The sequence below is a fragment of the Cibotium barometz genome, chromosome 58 (assembly GCF_041138505.1).
Source record: "Cibotium barometz isolate CiBa-2024 chromosome 58, ASM4113850v1, whole genome shotgun sequence".
Classification (NCBI taxonomy): Eukaryota; Viridiplantae; Streptophyta; class Polypodiopsida; order Cyatheales; family Cibotiaceae; genus Cibotium; species Cibotium barometz.
In genome coordinates this window covers 6,245,136-6,271,050 of record NC_141103.1, presented here as the reverse complement: position 1 = coordinate 6,271,050, position 25,915 = coordinate 6,245,136, and the positions used below count along the sequence as shown (strand labels likewise).

At 44.0% G+C, this 25,915-nt stretch overlaps 1 pseudogene across 1 annotated transcript in view; it reads left to right on the top strand.

Moving 5' to 3' along the window:
- The window catches only part of LOC147605832 (phospholipase SGR2-like), a 160,845-nt pseudogene that overhangs the window by 44,964 nt on the left and 89,966 nt on the right, over positions 1-25,915 (top strand). Inside the window, exons 7-8 of the transcript XR_015265049.1 lie at positions 24,812-24,862; positions 24,984-25,154. The product of XR_015265049.1 is annotated as a phospholipase SGR2-like (transcript). The remainder of the gene's footprint in view (positions 1-24,811; positions 24,863-24,983; positions 25,155-25,915) is intronic.

Here is a 25,915-nt window from a genome sequence, read left to right as displayed (position 1 = left end):
CTGGAAAGAGGTGGGGAAGATGGTGGCTTTTCGGCGCACGAGGCTGATGCCTTGCGACAGGACATTTAGAACCAACGAGATCTGGAGTTTGCACCTGTCGTTGCCCATTGCTCCCCATAGGAGGACAACGACCTTGAGCATGAGGTGGTGCACTCTGATTATGATCCTGAAAGCGCTCCGAGCATGACGGCGGTTACCACAGGGATCCTGGATTCCTCTCATTCCACATCTGGAGATGACTCTCCTGTTGAAGCTGCTCGAATCTGCCGGCCACGTTTTCTCTTTGCATCCCTCGAAGGTGCTTGAATCCTAGCCCAAGTGGCCATAAGCGTGTGGATAATATCACACCAGAACCTGCAAATGCATAGTGTATCATAAACCAAATTGCCTTCCATGGCCTCAATGCATCTAGCCTTCCAAACGTGCCAGGCTGTGATGCTAGCAATGATCTCCCATGTAGTGTCCAATCTTTGTGCTGGTGATATGTAGCCTGGCTCAAGCATGTCTTGAAGACGGCACCGCCGACCCACTTCCTGGGTGAATTGTATCTCTTATGTTGATAAGGGGGGTTTATAGTTGTCTGGCTTCCGGGTGGGTTCATTGTTGCCTTGCTCAAGTCCTCTGAATAACAAAAAGATCCTCAGACTACAACTGGCACGAAATCTGGCCTTGTGCATGTGAAAGCGTGCTGACGAGCAGTATAAGATGCCACCTTGACTTTGTATTAGTCCAATGAAGCACGTGAATCAACTAGAAAACAAAATAGCAGCAGTTTATGATTTCAACCAGAGAGAACTACTACACAGGGTTTCTTCCACTCCAACCTGGGGAGTGGAGGTAGGTTTTCAGAGAATCTCCAGAGTCACCCCAGTTCATTACCTTGGATGTCAGGTGGGCATAGGCATCTTCCCTGAGCAGAAGATTGTCTACCTGCCTGCGAGCATCCACAAGAAGCTTTTGCATTGGAGCATCGTTAGCCACCAAATGACACATACCTCCTATCCTCCCAACTGAGAAAGGAGGCAAAACTATCTAATTTAAACTATGATTGTTTGATTTTCAATCCTACCTGTATGCAACCGGATCAAATGGATGAAAGACATTAAACAGCTGCTCGCATGCCGGTATCTCCTCGTCAATCCCCATCATCTTGCCAGTACACTTGTCCCTTGCCTGACCCCAGAAAAGCAAGTGATTGCACACATTACTTAAAGAGAAGAAAGAACTTCAATACATGCAAAATAAGCCAGTTTCTATTGTAGCTCATTACCGACTCCTTCCTCAAAGACAAGAACACTCCGAGTGGAGACATGACAGCAAAGAAAGTATCCACCTACGTTGTACAAGCAATCCAAAAGAAAAGTTGAAGCGTCACACGAGTCCAGTTTAACATACATAAACAAATCACATTGTAAAGACTTAAGGGAGAAGGTAAGACACCTCAAAAGCAAGCTTTGTGTACTTGATATAGGGTGTATACCTATTCCTTGAACTGGATTTATGCTTCAAACTACCTTTTCGCCTGCTGACTTGAGTGGATGGTTCTGAATTTGCAAAACTCACAGATTCAGAAAAATCCAGAGAATTCCCATATCCAGTCACTTCATGTGAATTCTCAGCTGCAATCTACTCCCAGAAGGAAACTTATTTCTATAGTTTCTCAAAAGTCCCCAACATGCTTCTTATTCGCATGATGAGCCTCCTCCAATGATGCTATTTTTTGCTTTTAGTCTTGCTATCTATTACATGCACCCCACAAACTGATGTAAGATGTTTGCACATGAAAAGTCACAAAACTGAAAGCCATAATAAAATAGATTGCAGCTCAAAGAGTTTGGAGATCATGGATGGATGTGACAGTTAAAGCATCATAAAATAGAGCTTGTCATCTGCATACCAGTATTTTACCAACAAATGTATTTCAATGAAGCTCGCAAAAACACTGTAGCTTCATGTGAACAGCATAGACATTCCATCATGCCTATGAGATTTATTTCTATCTATTTAAGAAGGGAATTACATTACACATTTCACGTGCATGTAGAATGCTCACCCCATCCAGGGCAAAGGAGAAAAGAAAAAGCACGGGGAGAGGCTCCCTCCATAACTGGCCACTAAAGAGGGAGGCTACCTTGTGGTCAGTGAAGGCAGATAGTAATTCCAAGGGATCCCCACCACTGAAGACGAAATCAAAAGGCTGTGTCACTCCATGCCCACGAGACTCATCTGGTCTCTGCAAATCTGGACAACTCATGCAGTCTGTCCCTGATGACAGACAGAATATGAACTGTATCTGAGCAGATGATAGTGAGTAAGGATGCCATAGGGAAGGTCTGGGTGCCCTAAATAGCCCATTGCATCTTGCACTCCAACTCTGCCAAGTAGATGGGCTTTGAATAATCTCCCATAGAGTATCTACTTGGACTCGGTGGGGGCAGAAAGGAATTATGGTCACCAACCCCAAGGGGATAGTCTTCATTGTCCCTCTTAAGCCTGGCATGTGATCCTCTTGCCTAGAGGCCGGAATCCACAGTTGGGAAACAGGTGGGTCGACTCTCATCAAGGCGTACATGAAACCTTAAGAGCAAGATGAAAAAGCATAAACTGTTTCTATTGTTCCTTGAAGATGTAAATATATACAAATCTAAGCCAAAGTTGGCTTGATAAAATTAGTCTATCTTCTAAGTTTGGTGGTTTTCTAGCTTGGGCTACACACTTCTATTCTGTTTCTATTTCAAGCCTCTATCCATACATCTCAAGCTTTGCACTTATCATGACACATCGTTTTCCACGTATGCTCGACACCATCTGCGCCACCATGCGAGAGTTCCCATGCCAGGATCTTCATGCATATCCTTAGGTGGTACGAGGACTGGTCGACTTGCAAAAGAAGGCAGGGGGAGTTATTTTCAGCTGGCCGACTCGCATGTGTGCATATAGCTGGCTTGGGTGTGTGCTATTCGAGCTCTCTTTCTCCCTTGCGCTAACATACAAGGTGGTAGTTTACTGTTTTCTGTTCTGGACAGCCCCATAGCAGGCCCTAGAGTACTCACTCTCCCTCATGTGCATAAGCTTCTCTCACTCATATCATATAGGCACAAGCTCTTCTATGAAGTGTTATGCGATGAAAACAGAATTTTAGAAATGGACAGCTTGTTTCTTCATGATAGATAAGTGTTTTATGTTTCCTAATGGGCGCCAGAGGTGTTTTCATGGTGATCCGAGCATAGACAATGTTTTCATGCTTGCTTTTCAAGAAATCTCGAAGACTTTGGGTGTAGAATTTTGTGAGTTTGTGGGACAATGTTCTCGCAAATTCAGTTTCTCTCTTTGATTGGAAATTATATGTACTTGGAAAATTCCGGTTGTTTGAAAGTCTCCATGTGCTCTCTATTGTTCCACCAACACATGGTAGCAACAATTTGCAAGAGAGCACGTAGGACAAGAGAACACTACACAGGGTATGTGATCATGGAGTCCGGTTTCTCCCTCTTGCTACTTGCTTCCATATTTAAGCATCAAAGCTTACCAATTGCAAGTATAGTTGATGACATCGGAAGTCCTCGCGATGGAAGCGTTTGGAGTGTTGAAATCTTCGATTTGTCGCGATCTTTCGCGACAAAAGTCTTCAAGAGGATGAAGGGAATCCTGGGAAAGTTTCTGCTATGGTTCAACTGTCACCATTTGGCCACCCAAATGGTTCACTCTTGCTTTCACACTATGTACATATTGGATTGGTGTTTTGCTGATGAGTTACCAAATGATTGTTACCACCTGTACGACCGGAAGATCATCGCATTGATCTTGTGCCGGGTAGCTCACCACCTAATAGGCCAGCCTATCGTGTAAGTGCATCCCAAAAAGAGGAGATCATGAAGCAAGTAAATGAGCTTCTTGAGAAGGGTTTGGTTCAGCCAAGCTCTTCTCCATATTGTTCACCCGTCCTCTTGGTTCAAAAGAAGGATGGATCCTTTCGTATGTGTGTGGATTATAGAGCTTTGAATAAGCTTACCATCAAGAATCGGTTTCCGATTCCACGCATAGACGACATCCTTGACAAGTTGGATGGATCGGCATGCTTTAGCCGAATTGATCTCAAGAGTGGATATCATCAAGTGCGTGTAGTGCCTCAGGATGTACACAAAACTGCTTTCAGGACAACATTTGGGCTTTATGAGTATCTTGTTATGCCTTTTGGTCTTACAAATGCCCCGGCTACATTCAATAGAATGATGGATCGCATATTCCGTGGATACAGGAAATTTACAGGTGTCTTCTTTGATGACATCCTAGTCTTCTCGAAGACCGAACAAGAGCATAAAGCTCATTTGGCTACTGTTTTTGAAGAGCTCCATAAGCATAAACTCTTCATAAATGCAAAGAAGAGTGAGTTTTTCTTGTCAGAGATACATTATCTTGGGCATATTGTGTCCAAAGATGGAGTGCGGATGGATCCTGCAAAGATTGATGCAATTCGGAATTGGCCCGAATTGAGTTCCGTGCATGAGATCCGCAGTTTTCTTGGATTATGCTCTTACTACCGCAGGTTCATTCGGCACTTTGCATGGATTGCTTCTCCTTTGCATGATTTGACAAAGAAGAAGGCCGTGTTCAAATGGACTAATGTAGAGAGAGATGCATTCCTCGCATTGAAAGATGCAACTACTCATGGTCCAGTGTTGATCGTTCCGGATTTGCAAAAGCCTTTTTGTGTGGAATGTGATGCATCTGGAAATTGCATAGGGGCTGTCCTTAATCAAGAGGGACATGCCGTGGCTTATGAGAGTCGTGGATTGCATGATGCAGAGCGATCTCTTGGCATTTATGAGAAAGAGCTCTTGGCTGTAATTCATGCACTTACTATATGGAAACATTACCTTCTTGGGGCTGATTTCACTGTGAAGACAGATCACCAGAGTTTGAGATATTTTCTTACTCAAACTAAATTGTCAGAGAAGCATATGAGGATGGCCAATTTCCTCTCTATGTTTCATTTTCAGATCTTGCACACCCCGGGAAAGAAGAATGTAGTGGCCGATGCATTGTCACGAAAGCCGTATGTAGCAGCTATCTCGGTTGCCTCTCATGGGGACTTGTCTACCATGCGTGATTTGTATCATACGGATGCTGATTTTGCCACTATTTGGGCTGATTTGATGGCTGGTCATGCACATGCCTCATATGTGATCAAAGAGGGTTATCTCATGAAAGATAATTGCCTATGTGTAGTGTCTGACATGAGGCAAAAGGTTTTGGATGAGTGCCATGCTCCTCCATATGCTGGTCATAGAGGCATAATGCCTACTACGCACATGATTGAGCGGTATTTCTTTTGGCCAGGTATGCGGAAGGACATAGACGCACATGTACGTGCATGTATCACCTGTCAAAAGGTCAAGTTTGACAGGCAAAAGGCACCAGGTTTGCTTCAGCCATTGCCTATTCCCACGCAGCCATGGGAAAGTATTACAATGGATTTCATTATGGACTTGCCACGTACCCAACAGGGTAATGATGCAATTTGGACAATTGTGGACAGGTTTAGCAAGCAAGCTCATTTCTTGCCGGTCAAAAAGACCATCAAAGCTGAGCATATGGTTAAAATATATCTTGCACAAGTGTTCAAACATCATGGAATGCCGAAGTCCATTGTGGGGGATAGAGATCCCAGGACTACAAGTCTCTTTTGGCGGGCCTTATTTGATAATATGGGCACCAAATTGGACTTCTCATCAGCTTATCACCCTCAAACGGATGGGCAAAGTGAGGCTGCAAATTCAGCCGTGTTGGATCTCTTGAAATGTTATGTGGCGGATCAGAAGTCTTCTTGGGAGAAGTACTTACCGCTTGTGGAATTTGCATACAACAACACGGTGCATGCATCTACGGGAAAGGCCCCTTTTGAGATTGTTTATGGTAAGGTGGTTTTGCCACCCATCCTTCGCACAAAGGATGAGATATTTGCAGCTGATGAGTATGTAAGAGACTTGGATATTGCTTTTGCTCAGGTGCGGACAGCCATTGCAAGGTCACAAGACAAGCATAAAAAGGCTGCCGACAAGCATAGAAGGCAATTGGATGTTAAAGAGAATGATTGGGTATTGCTGAAATTTGAGAAAGCAAGACTTGCAAAGAGGCCTGGCAAAGAGGGTGCATATCCTAAGCTTGCAACCAGGTACTATGGGCCTTTTCGAGTGATCGAGAAGATCAATGAAGTGGCTTTCAGATTGGCATTACCTAGTCATTGGCACATACACAATGCTTTTCATGTGAGTCTCCTTCGCAAGTATGTAGGGCCGGAGCCCAGTGAAATGGTCATTGAGGATCCACCAGAAGTGGATGAGCTTGAAGAGATCTTGCAGCCAGAGCAGATTGTGTATCACAAGGAACGCAAGCTTGCTGCAGGCAAAGTTGTGAGGCGTTACCTTGTGAAGTTTAAGAACTATCTTCCCATTGATGCTAAATGGGTAGATGAAGAGTTCTTCAAAGATTGCCCGCATGTGCTTCAGACATATTTGGATGCATTTCAGTTGCGGACAACTGTTTAGAAGCGGGGGGGAATGTCACCATTTGGCCACCCAAATGGTTCACTCTTGCTTTCACACTATGTACATATTGGATTGGTGTCCATGGCTTATGGAATATGCCTATGCAGGTGATTGACACGTGTCATGCTGTATAGTTGGATATGATATTCCGCTGGGACTTGATGTTATCATGCCCGGAATATCTGGAGGACTTGGCTTTCCGCTGGGACTTGTGCCTTTGTGTACATGCCCGGAAACGCCTGGAGGACTTGGCTTTCCGCTGGGACTTGTGCCTTTGTGTACATGCCCGGAAACGCCTGGAGGATTGGCTTTCCACTGGGTCTGGTATTGCGTATACTTGCCTGGAAACGCCTGGTCTTATATGGTTTCATGAACGGAAATTGCTCATGCCAATGCTGCATTGCATAGCATCTTTATGTGCTTGCCTGCAAATGAAATTGCATGCTGTTTTCATGCCTGCATGACCTATGTGTAGTTCCGGGTAAGGGGACGCCCGCCCGTGAACCGTGCGTGTGAAACTGTCTGCTGACATGGTTGTGTGGCATGTGAACAGGTGGTAAGTATTACCCAATCTAGGCTCAAATAGCCCTTAGGACTTAGCCAATATTTATAAGTGAGTGCGTTCCCATTTCATTAAAGTTTGGGCGCCCAAAAGTCACTTATAAATTATGACCGCTTCCAAGTTCACACTCACTGAAGTCCCGAGGTGGACAAGACTCAATGTCCAGGACCTGATCCTCCCCTTTTACTCATAAATGGGCATCTCCCCATGTCCCTTCACCTGATTGGACCCCAATTCACTTACTTATTAAGAGAAATTCGTGTTTTCTCTTCATGAGGATTTTTGGAGGCTGAAAACTCTGTTTTTCCACCATTTCTCTCCATTTCCAAGCTCTCCATAGCCATACCCAACTTGCTAGGGTGTTTTCCAAGCTTCCAAGAGTGTTTCCAAGTGCTAATCACTCTCCTACTCACTCCTAATGACTGAAATTCAGCAAAACAGCTCTCATTTTTGCTGTAATTTCTGGTCTTTTTGCTGAAAACCCTAATTTCAGCCTTCCTTTCTCAAGTTGAACCATAGGGGAAGCTTTCCCAAGGTTCCCTTCATCCTCTTGAAGACTTTTGTCGCGAAGGATTGCGGCAAATCGAAGATATCAACACTTCTAAAGCTTCCAACGCGAAGGCTTCCGCTTGCAACAACTTCTATGAAGACTAGTAAGGTAATTGGACAATGTATTGTCATTACTTACTCAGTAGAAGGGCAGGACTCCTTGTTTAGCCGCCCTGTGTAGTATTTCTCTTGTCCTATGTGCTCTTGAAGATGTTGCTACCTTGCTTGGTAGAACATAGAGCCAATGGTAGAGAATATGGGCACTGAAGTCGGGCCGGGCATCAAGGCAGCTCCTTGGTGATCTACATCGACATACCATTGTTTTCTAAATGCTGAATTTCATATGCATTGGCATGGAGGATTTGGCAATGGATGCCCGTGAAACTATGTATTGAATTTCTCCAATAGTAATACAATTTACTCAAGGGAGGGGTCGGCCGTTCCGGCTCATTGTGTGCCTCTTGTCAAATTCAGCAATTTACTTCTTGTATTTGAGCAAGTGTCCTTCAAATCTTAGTGTATTTAAGTGTATTGATTAGCATTGTGTCCAACCAAGTTACATTGGTATCAGAGCATACGGTTCTCTTTCACTTCTATCGTGAGAGACGATCACCGTGAACACTAGCTATCTCTACACTTAGAACATTATGGACAGCCATACAATGAATGTTGGAGATGCTAATACAAGTGGCAGGGACAATGAAATGCATGCCTCCAATGCTTTACAGGATGAGCAAACTCATGTGGTGCACAATAGGGAACATGAATATGTGGGACAGCCGTCTCGTGGCAAAGAGAAGATGCAAGAAGAAGAGTCCATAGTCTTGAGAGCTGAACTTACTCGTATGCAGGCTCTTCTCCATGCACAACAAGAAGAATTGAATCTCTATCGCCGCGAGGATCCATTGGTACATGATCGTTTGAAGGCCAAGAAAGCTGAATCTTATATGGATCATGCAATGGCAATGATTGCTCAAGAGTTGCACATGCAACCGAGGGATGCAGCACGTGCATACTTGGCTCGTACCGAGGATGCCTATGCAGAAAAGGCAACCATCCCACATGTCTTGGAATCCCCACAAGTGCCCGAACAAGAAGTTATGTCTAAGAGGATGAACCTCCATGCGATGGGAGAGGAACAATCAGTGACTTCACGCCATGCAGGAATATCTCATGTAGCCCGTGAAGGATACAATGTTTATGGCAGTGGTCAAAATGTATGTCAAATGCCATTGCCGGCTGAAAATGTACATGCACAACACATGCAACATGGGCTGCAATTTTCTGTTGGTGCAGGTATTCCGCGTATCTCTCATGCCACTCATGCCTTCGAGTGTGCTCGTGAGGGAGAAGCTATGGCTGAAAATGTATCAATGCATGTTGAGGGGCCAGCCATGCCTCATGCTTATAGGGCACATGTATCTATGCCTTATGCATCACCTTTTGGTCCAAAAATGATGCCAGTCACAGGAGTTGTCCCAATGGACAAACATGGGGGAAAACATGTTGAGATGCACACACATGCATCAAAGTCTCGTGACTTCAAAGCCGGAGACAAATCTGTGAAGTTTGACACATATCATGGAGAGTATGATGCATCAAAGGCACTTGCTTTTATTGCCCAGTTTGATATTGCTTTCAGTGATGAGGATTTCACTCAGAAATCCATGATCCGGCATGTAAGCATGTTCATGAAAGGCACTGCTGCCCATTGGTGGCTCACGGAGAAGCTCTCACCGAATCCTGTTAGATCATGGGAAGAGTTCAAGGAGAGGTTCTATGCTCAATTCTTGCCTCCCAATGCATTGAATGAGATAACAATGAAGTGGGATTGGGTAAAGCAAAATGAGGGGGAATCGGTAAATGCATATGTACAAAAGTTTTGGAAAGTGCTCTTGGAGGTGTCTCCATTTATGCATGTCACCGAGGCGGAAAGGAAGAGAAGGTTTCAATCGGGATTGCAACCCGTGTACAAAGCGGGATTACAAATGTATCCTGGTCATACCTTACACCAATTAATCGCAGCCGCCACCGCCACCGAGCAATTGGAACTCAAATTGAGTCGATCCAATAAGGCTAAACCCTCATTTCAAGGCAAAGAGAGGGCTGTCCAAAACCTGCAAAATGATGGACAGCCACCTAAAAGGGACCAAAACCAAGCCAAATCAGGTCCAAAAGCTGAAAATAAGTTTGCTAACAAGCGCCCTTATAAGCCGGCAAACTTTGGTCTTAGTGCTGAGAAGAAGGAGCAATATATGCGTGAAGGCAAATGCTTTACTTGTGGCAGCACTGAGCACATGGCAAGAGCATGCCCAAATAAGAAGAACAAAGCTGAAAATGCTAACGTACAGAAGCCTAATGTGCATATGGTTCCGGATGTGCAGGGCAACACTTCACATGATAGCAAAGATAGGGTTGTATGCAAAGCTTGGGGACAACTCAAGGATCAGCCCGCTTTGTTCATGTTTGATGATTGTGCATCTGAAAATTTCATATCCACTCAGATGGCAGCTGCTTTGGGTATTGAAGTGGAGGACATGGGTCCTCAAATTGAAGCAGGGGCTGCCTTTGTTGGTAGAGAAGTGCAGGTCATGCCTATTTTTGGCAAGTTGCGCATACACATTCAAGGCTATGTGGATCATGAGGATTTTCTTGTGGCGCCTTTGAATGGCTGTGATGTATTGCTTGGAAAGCCTTGGCATACACGTATTGATCCGTGCAAGGCTTACAAGACTAACAGGATCACCTTCATGCATAAAGGCCGAGAACATGTAATTGATGCTGGTGAAGAGGGTGATACCATTCCCCTTGTATCTCATGTACAAATTAAGAAAGTAATGAAAAAGAGTGTTTTTGCGTACTTGATTTTTGTACGAGATCCTATTGAGAAAACTAATGTACATGTAAACACTCTTTGTAATGATAGGCTGAAATTTTTGCAAGAGCACAATGATTGTTTTGCTGATGAGTTACCAAATGAGTTACCACCTGTACGACCGGAAGATCATCGCATTGATCTTGTGCCGGGTAGCTCACCACCTAATAGGCCAGCCTATCGTGTAAGTGCATCCCAAAAAGAGGAGATCATGAAGCAAGTAAATGAGCTTCTTGAGAAGGGTTTGGTTCAGCCAAGCTCTTCTCCATATTGTTCACCCGTCCTCTTGGTTCAAAAGAAGGATGGATCCTTTCGTATGTGTGTGGATTATAGAGCTTTGAATAAGCTTACCATCAAGAATCGGTTTCCGATTCCACGCATAGACGACATCCTTGACAAGTTGGATGGATCGGCATGCTTTAGCCGAATTGATCTCAAGAGTGGATATCATCAAGTGCGTGTAGTGCCTCAGGATGTACACAAAACTGCTTTCAGGACAGCATTTGGGCTTTATGAGTATCTTGTTATGCCTTTTGGTCTTACAAATGCCCCGGCTACATTCAATAGAATGATGGATCGCATATTCCGTGGATACAGGAAATTTACAGGTGTCTTCTTTGATGACATCCTAGTCTTCTCGAAGACCGAACAAGAGCATAAAGCTCATTTGGCTACTGTTTTTGAAGAGCTCCATAAGCATAAACTCTTCATAAATGCAAAGAAGAGTGAGTTTTTCTTGTCAGAGATACATTATCTTGGGCATATTGTGTCCAAAGATGGAGTGCGGATGGATCCTGCAAAGATTGATGCAATTCGGAATTGGCCCGAATTGAGTTCCGTGCATGAGATCCGCAGTTTTCTTGGATTATGCTCTTACTACCGCAGGTTCATTCGGCACTTTGCATGGATTGCTTCTCCTTTGCATGATTTGACAAAGAAGAAGGCCGTGTTCAAATGGACTAATGTAGAGAGAGATGCATTCCTCGCATTGAAAGATGCAACTACTCATGGTCCAGTGTTGATCGTTCCGGATTTGCAAAAGCCTTTTTGTGTGGAATGTGATGCATCTGGAAATTGCATAGGGGCTGTCCTTAATCAAGAGGGACATGCCGTGGCTTATGAGAGTCGTAGATTGCATGATGCAGAGCGATCTCTTGGCATTTATGAGAAAGAGCTCTTGGCTGTAATTCATGCACTTACTATATGGAAACATTACCTTCTTGGGGCTGATTTCACTGTGAAGACAGATCACCAGAGTTTGAGATATTTTCTTACTCAAACTAAATTGTCAGAGAAGCATATGAGGATGGCCAATTTCCTCTCTATGTTTCATTTTCAGATCTTGCACACCCCGGGAAAGAAGAATGTAGTGGCCGATGCATTGTCACGAAAGCCGTATGTAGCAGCTATCTCGGTTGCCTCTCATGGGGACTTGTCTACCATGCGTGATTTGTATCATACGGATGCTGATTTTGCCACTATTTGGGCTGATTTGATGGCTGGTCATGCACATGCCTCATATGTGATCAAAGAGGGTTATCTCATGAAAGATAATTGCCTATGTGTAGTGTCTGACATGAGGCAAAAGGTTTTGGATGAGTGCCATGCTCCTCCATATGCTGGTCATAGAGGCATAATGCCTACTACGCACATGATTGAGCGGTATTTCTTTTGGCCAGGTATGCGGAAGGACATAGACGCACATGTACGTGCATGTATCACCTGTCAAAAGGTCAAGTTTGACAGGCAAAAGGCACCAGGTTTGCTTCAGCCATTGCCTATTCCCACGCAGCCATGGGAAAGTATTACAATGGATTTCATTATGGACTTGCCACGTACCCAACAGGGTAATGATGCAATTTGGACAATTGTGGACAGGTTTAGCAAGCAAGCTCATTTCTTGCCGGTCAAAAAGACCATCAAAGCTGAGCATATGGTTAAAATATATCTTGCACAAGTGTTCAAACATCATGGAATGCCGAAGTCCATTGTGGGGGATAGAGATCCCAGGACTACAAGTCTCTTTTGGCGGGCCTTATTTGATAATATGGGCACCAAATTGGACTTCTCATCAGCTTATCACCCTCAAACGGATGGGCAAAGTGAGGCTGCAAATTCAGCCGTGTTGGATCTCTTGAAATGTTATGTGGCGGATCAGAAGTCTTCTTGGGAGAAGTACTTACCGCTTGTGGAATTTGCATACAACAACACGGTGCATGCATCTACGGGAAAGGCCCCTTTTGAGATTGTTTATGGTAAGGTGGTTTTGCCACCCATCCTTCGCACAAAGGATGAGATATTTGCAGCTGATGAGTATGTAAGAGACTTGGATATTGCTTTTGCTCAGGTGCGGACAGCCATTGCAAGGTCACAAGACAAGCATAAAAAGGCTGCCGACAAGCATAGAAGGCAATTGGATGTTAAAGAGAATGATTGGGTATTGCTGAAATTTGAGAAAGCAAGACTTGCAAAGAGGCCTGGCAAAGAGGGTGCATATCCTAAGCTTGCAACCAGGTACTATGGGCCTTTTCGAGTGATCGAGAAGATCAATGAAGTGGCTTTCAGATTGGCATTACCTAGTCATTGGCACATACACAATGCTTTTCATGTGAGTCTCCTTCGCAAGTATGTAGGGCCGGAGCCCAGTGAAATGGTCATTGAGGATCCACCAGAAGTGGATGAGCTTGAAGAGATCTTGCAGCCAGAGCAGATTGTGTATCACAAGGAACGCAAGCTTGCTGCAGGCAAAGTTGTGAGGCGTTACCTTGTGAAGTTTAAGAACTATCTTCCCATTGATGCTAAATGGGTAGATGAAGAGTTCTTCAAAGATTGCCCGCATGTGCTTCAGACATATTTGGATGCATTTCAGTTGCGGACAACTGTTTAGAAGCGGGGGGGAATGTCACCATTTGGCCACCCAAATGGTTCACTCTTGCTTTCACACTATGTACATATTGGATTGGTGTCCATGGCTTATGGAATATGCCTATGCAGGTGATTGACACGTGTCATGCTGTATAGTTGGATATGATATTCCGCTGGGACTTGATGTTATCATGCCCGGAATATCTGGAGGACTTGGCTTTCTGCTGGGACTTGTGCCTTTGTGTACATGCCCGGAAACGCCTGGAGGACTTGGCTTTCCGCTGGGACTTGTGCCTTTGTGTACATGCCCGGAAACGCCTGGAGGATTGGCTTTCCACTGGGTCTGGTATTGCGTATACTTGCCTGGAAACGCCTGGTCTTATATGGTTTCATGAACGGAAATTGCTCATGCCAATGCTGCATTGCATAGCATCTTTATGTGCTTGCCTGCAAATGAAATTGCATGCTGTTTTCATGCCTGCATGACCTATGTGTAGTTCCGGGTAAGGGGACGCCCGCCCGTGAACCGTGCGTGTGAAACTGTCTGCTGACATGGTTGTGTGGCATGTGAACAGGTGGTAAGTATTACCCAATCTAGGCTCAAATAGCCCTTAGGACTTAGCCAATATTTATAAGTGAGTGCGTTCCCATTTCATTAAAGTTTGGGCGCCCAAAAGTCACTTATAAATTATGACCGCTTCCAAGTTCACACTCACTGAAGTCCCGAGGTGGACAAGACTCAATGTCCAGGACCTGATCCTCCCCTTTTACTCATAAATGGGCATCTCCCCATGTCCCTTCACCTGATTGGACCCCAATTCACTTACTTATTAAGAGAAATTCGTGTTTTCTCTTCATGAGGATTTTTGGAGGCTGAAAACTCTGTTTTTCCACCATTTCTCTCCATTTCCAAGCTCTCCATAGCCATACCCAACTTGCTAGGGTGTTTTCCAAGCTTCCAAGAGTGTTTCCAAGTGCTAATCACTCTCCTACTCACTCCTAATGACTGAAATTCAGCAAAACAGCTCTCATTTTTGCTGTAATTTCTGGTCTTTTTGCTGAAAACCCTAATTTCAGCCTTCCTTTCTCAAGTTGAACCATAGGGGAAGCTTTCCCAAGGTTCCCTTCATCCTCTTGAAGACTTTTGTCGCGAAGGATTGCGGCAAATCGAAGATATCAACACTTCTAAAGCTTCCAACGCGAAGGCTTCCGCTTGCAACAACTTCTATGAAGACTAGTAAGGTAATTGGACAATGTATTGTCATTACTTACTCAGTAGAAGGGCAGGACTCCTTGTTTAGCCGCCCTGTGTAGTATTTCTCTTGTCCTATGTGCTCTTGAAGATGTTGCTACCTTGCTTGGTAGAACATAGAGCCAATGGTAGAGAATATGGGCACTGAAGTCGGGCCGGGCATCAAGGCAGCTCCTTGGTGATCTACATCGACATACCATTGTTTTCTAAATGCTGAATTTCATATGCATTGGCATGGAGGATTTGGCAATGGATGCCCGTGAAACTATGTATTGAATTTCTCCAATAGTAATACAATTTACTCAAGGGAGGGGTCGGCCGTTCCGGCTCATTGTGTGCCTCTTGTCAAATTCAGCAATTTACTTCTTGTATTTGAGCAAGTGTCCTTCAAATCTTAGTGTATTTAAGTGTATTGATTAGCATTGTGTCCAACCAAGTTACATCAACTTGAGAAAGGAAGGCTGAAATTAGAGTTTTTAGCAGAAACACCAGAACTTACAGAAAAAATAAGAGCTGTTTTGCTGAATTTCAGTCATTGGGAGTGTGTGGGGGAGTGAACACCACCTAGAAACACTCTTGGAAGCTTGGAAAACACACTAGCAAGCTTGGATATGGAGTTGGGAAGGAGAAAGTGCAGAAAATACAGCGAAAGAGACCTCATGAAGGAGACGCCTACTTTTAGAGAGAGAGAGGGAAGAGAGATATGGTGAGTTGTCCACTCTAAATGTCAAGTAGAGAGGACAAATGCCTTGTGGTGCAAGCTAGAACGGACAAATGGGTGGTTGCTCTGTTTGTACGAAGGGGATAAAGTTTGGGCGGTGGGCATTGGGTTTTGTCCACCTCGAGATATGAGTGTGTGCTAACACAAGGTTGGTCATAACTTATAAGTGAGTTTTGGTTACCCAAAACTTAATGAAGTGTGTATATACTCACTTATAAATTAGTGCTAATTCCTAAGGCTAGGTTTATGATCAATACTTACCACCTGTCACATGCCACATAGCCATGTCAGCAGACAGTTTCACACTCACGGTTCACGGTGGGCGTCCCCTTACCCGGAACTACACATTGGTTAGGCAAGCATGAAAATAGCATGCAATTTCAATTGCAAGTAAACACATAAAGATGCTATGCAATGCAGCATTGGTATGGACAATCCCCGTTTATGAGACTATACCAAAAGAGACGTGCTCCAGGCAAGTACACGAGGTACTAGATCCAATGGAACACCAATTCTCTAGCCATTTCCGAGCATGTACACACAAGCGCAAGTCCCAGCGGAAAGATAAGTCCACAGTATCACATGAGTGGCATCAATCCCCGGCATATACAACTTCCATGGACACTAGTCCAATGTACATACATAATGAGAAAGCACGAGTAGACCAATTGGATGGACAAATGGTGACATCCCCCCCCTCCCCCCCGACTTCTAATCTGTTGTCTGCAACTGAAAAACATCCAAATACGTCTTAAGCAAATGCGGGCAATCTCTAAAGAATTCTTTATCTATCCGTTTAGCGTCAATGGGAAGATAGTTCTTAAACTTCACAAGGTAACGCCTGATGACTTTGCCTACAGCTTGCGTTCCTTGTGATATACAATCTGCTCTGGCTGCAAAATCTCCTGAAGCTTATCCACTTTTGGTGGATCCTCAATGACCGGTTCACTGGGTTCCGGCCCTACATACTTGCGAAGGAGACTCACGTGAAAAGCATTGTGTATATGCCAATGACTAGGCAATGCCAACCTGAAGGCCACTTCATTGATCTTCTCGATCACTTGAAAAGGCCCATAGTACCTCGTTGCAAGCTTAGGGTATGCACCCTCTTTGCCAGGTCTCTTTGCAAGTCTTGCTTTGACTAGGCAATGCCAACCTGAAGGCCACTTCATTGATCTTCTCGATCACTTGAAAAGGTCCATAGTACCTCGTTGCAAGCTTAGGGTATGCACCCTCTTTGCCAGGTCTCTTTGCAAGTCTTGCTTTGTCAAATTTTAGCAATACCCAATCATTCTCTTTAACATCAAATTACCTTCTATGCTTGTCGGCAGGCTTTTTATGCTTGTCTTGCGTACTTGCAATGGTTGTCCGCACCTGAGGAAAAGTAATATCAAGGCCTCTTATATACTCATCAGTTGCAAATATCTCATCTTTGTGCGAACTTCGAAGGATGGGCGGCAAATGCCACATAATATTTCAAGAGATCCAACATGGCTGAATTTATAGCCTCACTTTGCTTATCAGTTTGAGGGTGATAAGCTGATGAGAAGTCCAATTTGGTGCCCATATTATCAAATAAGGCCCACCAAAAGAGACTTGTAGTCTTGGGATCTCTATCCCCCACAAAGGACTTCGGCATTCCATGATGTTTGAACACTTGTGCAAAATATATTTTAACCATTTGCTTAGCTTTTATGGTCTTCTTGGTCGGCTGCAAAATATATTTTAACCATTTGCTTAGCTTTTATGGTCTTCTTGATCGGCAAGCAGTGAGCTTTAGAAGAGCTTGTATATGAGTAAGTTCAGTCCTTAAGGCTATGGAGTCTTCTTCCTGCATTTTCTCTTTGCCACACTGTCCCACATATTCTTGTTTCCTAATGTGCACCACGAGTTTGCTCATCCTGTAAAGCATTGGAAGCATGCATTTCATTGTCCCCGCCTCTTGTGTTAGCATCTCCAATATTCACTGTATGGTTGTCCATAGTGTTCTAAATGTAGAGATAGCTAGTGTTCACGGGTGATCGTCTTTCACGTAAGAAGTGAAAGAGAAGCATCTGCTCTGATACCAATGTAACTTGGTTGAATACAATGCTAATCAATACACTTAAAAACACCAAGATTTAATGGACAACATGCTTAATACAAGAAGTAATTTCCTGAATTAACAAGAGACGCACAATGAGCCGGAGTGGTCGGCTCCTCTCTCAAATAAAGTATATTGATGTCGGGAGAATCAAGTACATAGCGGCATGGGCATTTCTGACGAGATTTTCATACCAATGCATATGAATACAATATTGCAAACAATGTGGTTGTCGGTGTAGACTTGCAACTCATACTACCCTCTCAAGTGCCCATGTGCTCTCTATTGTTTCACCAACACATGGTAGCAACAATTTGCAAGAGAGAACGTAGGACAAGAGAACACTACACAGGGTATGTGATCATGGAGTCCGGTTCCTCCCTCCTGCTACTTGCTTCCATATTCAAGCATCAAAGCTTACCAATTGCAAGTATAGTCGATGACAGCGGAAGTCTTCGCAATGGAAGCGTTTGGAGTGTTGAAATCTTCGATTTGTCGCGATTCTTCGTGACAAAAGTTTTCAAGAGGATGAAGGGAACCCTGGGAAAGATTTCGCTAGGGTTTTTAGCTGAAAGACTAGAAATTACAGCAAAAATAAGAGCTACTTTGCTGAATTTCCCTCATTGGGAGTATGTGGGAGAGTGAACACCACTTGGAAACTCTCTTGGAAGCTTGGAAAACACACTAGCAAGCTTGGATATGGAGTTGGGAAGGAGAAAGTGCAGAAAATACAGCCAAAGAGGCCTCATGAAGGGCACGCGTACTTCTAGAGAGAGAGAGAGGGACGAGAGATATGGTGAGTTGTCCAATCTAAAAGTCAAGTAGAGAGGATTAGTGTCTTGTGATGCAAGCTAGAATGGACACATGGCTGGTTGCTCTTTTTGTACAAAGGGGATAAGGTCTGGGCAGTAGGGCATTAGGTTTTGTCCACCTCAGGACATGAGTGTGTGCGAACACACAGGACTGGTCATAAGTTATAAGTGAGTTTTGGTTGCCCAAAACTTAATGAAGTGTGTACACACTCACTTACAAATTAGGGCTAATTCCTAAGGCTAGGTTTATGATCAATACTTACCAATTGTCACATGCCACATAACCATGTCAGCAGATATTTTTACCATAGTTACCGCAGAACGGCGATTGGAATGCCGGAACGTAGGGTGGAACGCCCGTTCCGGGCGTTCCGACATGTGCGCGACGGCGGCGACGGGTTTTATCCTGCGTTCGGGTTTATTTCGCTGCTGCGCCTGTTTTGTTGGCTGAGCCTGCTGCTTGAGTGCTCTCCCTACCACTCCACCCTTCCTCTTGGCTGCCCCCTTGGCTGCCCCACACTCTCCATTCCACCTACTACCCCACCCTTCCTCTTGGCTGTCCCACACTCTCCCTACCTTCTCTTGGCCCCTCCTCTTGGGCCTTGGCAAGTTGGCCCCTTCTTTTGCTCGGGCGGCACTCGAGTCTTGAGCAGGTAAAATTTAAAATTTGATGCAATGAACATTGGATTTTGGAGATTCTAGTTTGCTGCATTTTTTTCCACTTTGTGGACACTTTACTTATGTCTCATGCAAGGGCATTTTGCATGTTTTTTTAATTTTCAGCCATTTATCAATTTCAATGGCACCTCCTCGTGGCATAGATGCAAAAAACAGATCCCCTTGGTGGAATGAGGTGGATCTTGTGTCCAGATATGATAGTGCAAGAGGAGGAGGGTCACGCAAGTGGAAGTGCCACTTTTGTGGATCCATTAAGACTGGAGGCACGGATCGTGTGGGAGCCCATTTGTTGGGGGTTAGAGGCAAAGGCATTTCTGTTTGCCCTACAGTGTCAGGAGCATATATCATACGATTGCAGGCACTTGTAGAGAGACTTGATGCAGCAGGGAGTCAGCCCTCTGATCTTGATCCTCGAGGTACATCATCATCAGCTACACCTGCAAGCGCGACATCTTCAGCGAGTGCATCTACCCCATTATTTGGGGCTGCTCCACAGCCATCCGCACATGGAACAAATGCTTCCCAGACCCAGGCTTCACGAGGTCGAGTGCAGGCTAGTCTTGTGGCATCATGGCACCCTGGGAGGAGGGCACAAGTAGATGCAGCAGTGGCACGGTTTTTTTATGCTGCAGATGTTCCTTTGGTAAAGGCCCGCAACCCATACTTTGCAGATATGGTGAAGGATATTGCTTCTTTCGGACTTGGCTATGCTCCACCCTCATCCGAGGCATTGCGCACTACACTTCTAGCCACAGAGAGGACGGCCATAGAGGATGCCTTGAGACCCATTCAGGATGTATGGCATAGATGTGGCGTCACTATCATGGGTGATGGTTGGAGTGACACTAGGAGCTGCTCCATTCAGGGTATCCTTGCGTACTCCAGAGGATGTAGCTTTTTTATTAAAGCTATTGACAATTCAGAGGCGGGCAAAACTGCAGAGATACTAGCAAATATTTGGAGTGAAGCCATTGATTACGTGGGTCCAAATAATGTCATCCAGTTTGTTTCTGATGGAGAGAACTCAAACAGGGCAGCAGGGAGGATCATTGAGGATAGGTACCCACATATTTGCTTCACTCCTTGCATGTCACATGGGCTCAACAATCTCCTCAAAGATATTGGTAAGATGTAGTGGCTGGAGCCTTTTATTGAAATGGGCAATCACATTGTTTCATTTATCACTCGCCACCACTACATTTTGGCTGTATTTCGACAGAGATCCCCAAAGGATCTCTTAAAGTATTCAGATACACGCTTTGCATATAATTTCCTTATGCTAAAGTGTCTTTTTGAAGTGAAGAATCATTTGAGGCAGATTGTAGTTTGTGAGGAGTGGGATGCATGGCGAGAGCGTACCTCAGTGGCAGGTATTCGATGCAGGTCCATAGTTCTTGATGACACTTTTTGGGACATTGTTGAGGTATTGTTGCAGGTTGTGTGGCCAATCATTCTTATGCTGAGGCTTCTCGATGGAGATGAGCCTTGCATTGGCAAGGTGTACGAGGGGATGGACAGGATGATTGAGAGATTCCTATCTCTACAGACTTTGGATGGGGGTAGGAGACAGGAGCTATCTCGTCTTGCGACAGGTAGGTGGACAGTATCACTCTGCATTAGAGGCTGCTGCATTTGTGGTGGATCCAGAATTTCAAGGCAAAGGACAAGAGACAGATGCAGAGGTTGTGCAGGGTTGGGAGGATATCTTGAGGAAGCTTGTACCCAGTGCAGATGATAGGAGGAGGGTTCGTGAAGACCTTTCCTTCTATCGACAAAAGAGAGGCCTCTTCGCTTTGCAGGATGCACAAAATGATAGGTTCAAGATATCCAGTGCACGGTGGTGGGAGGATTATGGGGTAGATACACCATTGCTGCAAAGATTGGCCATTCGAGTGCTTAGCCAGGGTGCTAGCTCCTCGCCATGTGAGCGCTTATGGAGCAGTTTTGGGAACATTGCAAGCAAGAAGAGGAACAGGCTTGGTGTCCAGAAGGCAAATGACCTTGTATTTGTTAATGCGAACTTGCGTTTGCTTAACAAGTTCAGGGCTGAGTGTACTCCAGAGCCATTTATTGGATTTTGCCTTGATCTTGATGAAAATGATGGTGAGGATCAGCCAGAGGGAGAGGATGATGTGGAGCAGCATGAGGATGAGCAGATTGAGGGACAGCCTGGACAGGAGGATTAGATCCCACTTGCTGATGACTAGTCTTTGACTCACCAGTTACCTTGGCCCTTGAGGCTAGTTTTGTACTTGTCATGCGATGTACTTTCTTTTCAGTTTCTTTTTGCAGTCTGGACTCTTTAAATTTTTAATGTTTAAGACTTTAAAGTTTAATCTTGGATATTTTAAATGTTTTGTCATTTTATGTCATATGCTGACATGTCATATGACGTGGCGTTCCCCGCCGTTCCCGATCCGCTCCCGTTCCCGTTCCCGCTCCTGTTCCAGCATCCGACGTTCCTGGAACATTCCCGTTCCGTGATAACTATGAGTTTCACACGCACGGTTCACGGGGGGGCGTTCCCTTACCCAAAACTACACATTGGTCAGGCAAGCATGAAAACAACATGCAATTTCTATTGCAAGCAAGCACATGAAGATGCTCTGCAATGCAACATTGGTATGGACAATCCCCGTTCATGAGACTATACCAAAATAGACGTGCTCCAGGCAAGTACACGAGGTACTAGACGTGCTCCAGGCATTTCCGGGCATGTACACACAAGTACAAGTCCCAGCGGAAAGCCAAGTCCACAATATCAAATGAGTGGTATCAATCCCCGGTATATGCAACTGCCATGGAAACCAGTCCAATGTACATACACAATGAGAAAGCATAGGTGGACCAATTGGGTGGCCAAATGGTGACACTTCGCATATGATATTATTTTTTAGTATGTGTGATTATGCTTAATGGTTGTGGCCATGTTTAAATGTTTAATTTTAGATTGATGGTCATGCAAAAGTATTGTTGAAGACTTTAGTCTCTCCTGGCTTGGTTTGGTTACACTGGTATTAGAGCATAGGCTTCCTTGGTAGCAGAGTCTTCTTTCCAGTAATGAGCAAGAGAAAAGATTAGAAGTGGGGACCACACGGACCATCAATTGCTCCTAGGCCTTTCCAACCATCTTCAGAGTTTATGCTGTAAGAGATAGAGTCATTACTATTATGCAAAGGCATATTATGGATGGAGTCTCTCTTTGGTAATGACATGGTTGGGAACCATCTCTTTGCATGAGACAAGGCATGAAGATTTTATGCTGTTATGTCTCGAGGACAACATTTGGACAAGCTCAATCAATCAAAGAAAAAAAAAAGCTCAAGATCTTTGAATTCTTGCAAGATTGAGGTTGTTAATTTTCTCTTGAGAAAGATGTTTTGGAATTCTCACCCTTGCATGCATCTGCAAGGAGAAGTATGTTGTTTTCCTTGAAATTGTTTCAGGAAGACACTTATGGCTAGAAGGCCTATAGTTTATCTTTGGAAAATTTCTTGGTTTTATCAATGGATCTGGCCGCAATGCTTGTAACCAGCTTTCTTTTGGGTTGAAATACTTCCTACGTCTAAGAAAAAGAATTTTTATTCGAAATTTGGATCTTTCCATATTGACAAATATTGGATTCTTCTTGACTTTATGTCTTTTGGACTTCTTTGGTATCTATCTTGATGAATACCGATGACTTGGATTAAACCCTGTGTGGTGCACAGGTGAAATTGAACCATGAAGCATGGCTGGAGATGCTGAAAACCAGCGTGGACAGTACATAAAGGGTGGTCTCTCGAGCGTGTGTCTATGGGATTGAGTGCTCATGAAGCCTCAGATAGACCGGGTGGTGCCTGTTGGCTATAGAAGCTCTTGGTGAGAGTATTCTTTGACTTGAAGAGCGGTGCTCTCATTCATGATTGTGGCGGGATGCTACAGATAGGAGTGGTACTCCCGATTGGACGAGCGAGGCTCGTTTGATTGGTACCTGTCTAGCTCTTGTACACGGCGCATGAACCTGCGAAGAGATTTATGATAGTCTATGTATGTATATGAATCATTTGGGTGGTGGTACCATGATGAATAACTGTTGAAATGATTGGTGGTCATCGCAGTTAATGAATTAATGGATTTCTTGCCATACGGCTGGCTTTGATTTTTGGTAGCTGATCTCTTATTCTATGGAACATCACAATTGGCTCTTATGTCTGTGCTTGACAAGAACTTGGATCTCACATTATGAGATATGCTACTCAAAACTGTAATTTTCTATGAACTACTCATAGTTGTCTCCATACGACGCACGACAACATATTGTATGGAATACCGTACGGTACGATGCCGTACGGACTCGTACGGAATTTTTTTTGATTTTTTTTTTTTTGTGAGTAATGGTCTTGTTTTTGCTTGTCTATGGTTGTTTGAGCTTTCCTCTGTACTATGATGCTTCCCTCCTTTTTAAAATACTCCATATCTCGAAATTGGAAATACCTAAGTTTATAAGTAATTTTTTAAAACACACGATGAGGTTCCGGTAGTTCTTCCTCCACTCTTGCAAATGAGGACGCTCCGATTGCCTTGTCATAGGAGCTTAGAGAGCCCGATTTTGATGGACGACGGCAAGCGCTTCGATAGGCAGTCTTTTGATGGAGATGATCCTAGCGAGAGATTTGATTTTGATAGCGATCACTTCTCCATCTAGGTTCTAGCCCCAACCCTCTAGCCTCCCTATTTTGTGCACCACTTTTTGTACTTACTACTACAGCTACATGCGCCTAGAGCGAATCGCATTGTATGACTTAGGCTTTGGCCTAACATCTATGTATATTTTCAACTTGGTTTTAATGGAATTTTGGTTTGAGTCATGTGACAACTTGTCTTCTCTTTGAAATTGAAAATACTAAAGTTTGTTAGTATTTTTTTAAAAGGGTACGATAAGAAATTTTTTTAATCATACCGTATTTTCCCGTATGGTATCGTATCGTACGAAGCTTACGGTATCGTACCTAACAACTATGGAACTACTATTATATTACAGCTGTGGACAATTGCTTATGACAAGGGGGGAAATAGTGCTCTCGTAAACTCAATTTCTCTCTTTGATTGGTAATCATATGTACTTGGAAAATTCTGGCGCTGAGCACCCGCATCCTTTGTTTGAAAGTTTATCCCCAAGGAATAGAGAATTCTGTTGAAGGGGGGCTGGCCGTTCCGGTCCCAGTGTGGTGTCATGTTTATATGATACTATTTTTCAGCATGTGTGATTATGCTTAATGGTTGTGGCCAGTGTTTAAATGTTTGAGTTCAGATTGATGGTCATGCAAAAGTATTATTGAAGACTTTCGTCCCTCCTGGCCTGGTTTGGTTGCAGAGGGACCAAGGAAGAAGGTGAATGAGTACCTCCTTAAGCTTGAAGGATGCAGGCAGTGTGGTTTGATAAGAGGCTGTTCACAGAATAGTCTCTTTTGAGAGATTATGATGAGGCCATGCAGCTGAAGATCTCTCACCTGACTCACCTAAAAGGTGATGGCTAGAATCAGGCTAGCTGCAGCTTTAGTATGTCTAGATGTTTTCATTGGATGTGTCTCCACAACCACTCACCTGCTGTTATTGAACATGGGCCAAGGGATGGTGAAAGTAATAGTTTACATTGTGGCTCTCGAAAGGTTGCATGCGTCTGCTAAAAAATAAGAGAGAACAAGAAGTGGTAGGCTTTTAACGCTTGAGATATAAATGTGAATGTTCCTTACAATTTACTGTCAAACAAAGAGGTTGAAGCGGCATCCTTTGGTTGGACAGTATGTGTTTTTCTTGACTGCTTTCTTACACATGGGTAGCCAAACACAAAAGTGGGAAATGAAACGTGGTTACTCATTTCCAGGATGAACTGCATCAACGCAAAGAGGAGGAGATGGATGATTATTGCTCACAGGTAACACTATATAGGGTGTGCACCGTATCTAGATTACCATTGGCCTTTGCTTCTACAAAGTGAGATTACGGGATTGAAATTTTTTGAAAATCTAACTTGGTTATTGTGAAATTTTGAATAGGTACCTGTCCGACATCTGGTTTTCATGGTACATGGGATCGGACAAAGACTCCAGAAAGCGAATCTTGTAGATGATGTGGGTACCTTCCGGCATAATGCGACGACTCTTGCTGAACAGCATCTTACTGCCTATCAGCGAAACAGCCAACGAATTTTGTTTATACCATGTCAGGTGAAAGCAAGTTACTTCTCAATTTTAATGTAGATGGTTTGCCAGAAATTTTTCAATACCGGTGAATGGGACTTTTGGTCATGCTATATTCAATGTGCTGCATTTGGATTCACTCTTTTCTTTGTACCATTCAGAAGCCCCTTTAGCTCGTGTGCAAGAAGAGAGGATTCGCAGCAACGTAGCCTATAATGTGCTGAACCGAAAGGTATCACCAAGTAGCCTGAAAAGCCTGGTTATGGATTCCTTCGACCAACATAGACCAACCAAGATAGCTTGGATAACATATAAGAGGATTGGGAAGAATGCTGAGAGGGGCAAGCCCCTTCTACAAGTACAGCTTCCCCTATTGCAGTGAAAATGCTGCTGTGGAAATAGAGCACTTTATACAGGGCATAGTTGCCAGAAAGGCATTTCATTGGGAAGTAGACCCATACGAAACATATTTTTTTCAAGACTTCTTTTAAACGTAAAAAAAGAAATGCCTGGGCCTTGGTGCCATGGTTCAAACTTCATGTGTGGGCGTGGCACCACAAGTTGTGTAAAGATTTGAGATATGCATGTTATGAACTAGTCTAAAGAATACAATGTATGTATGTTTTTTTTTTTTCCAGAAAGAGACTTCTATTAAGTATGAAAAAGACATACAACAATCACAGCTATAAGCTGGAAAAGAATAGAATCACCCCAACATGTCCCACTCCTGTATAAATATCACGTGCTTTGCCTGCAAAGAACGAGAGGACCCCTGAATATGAGCCCAA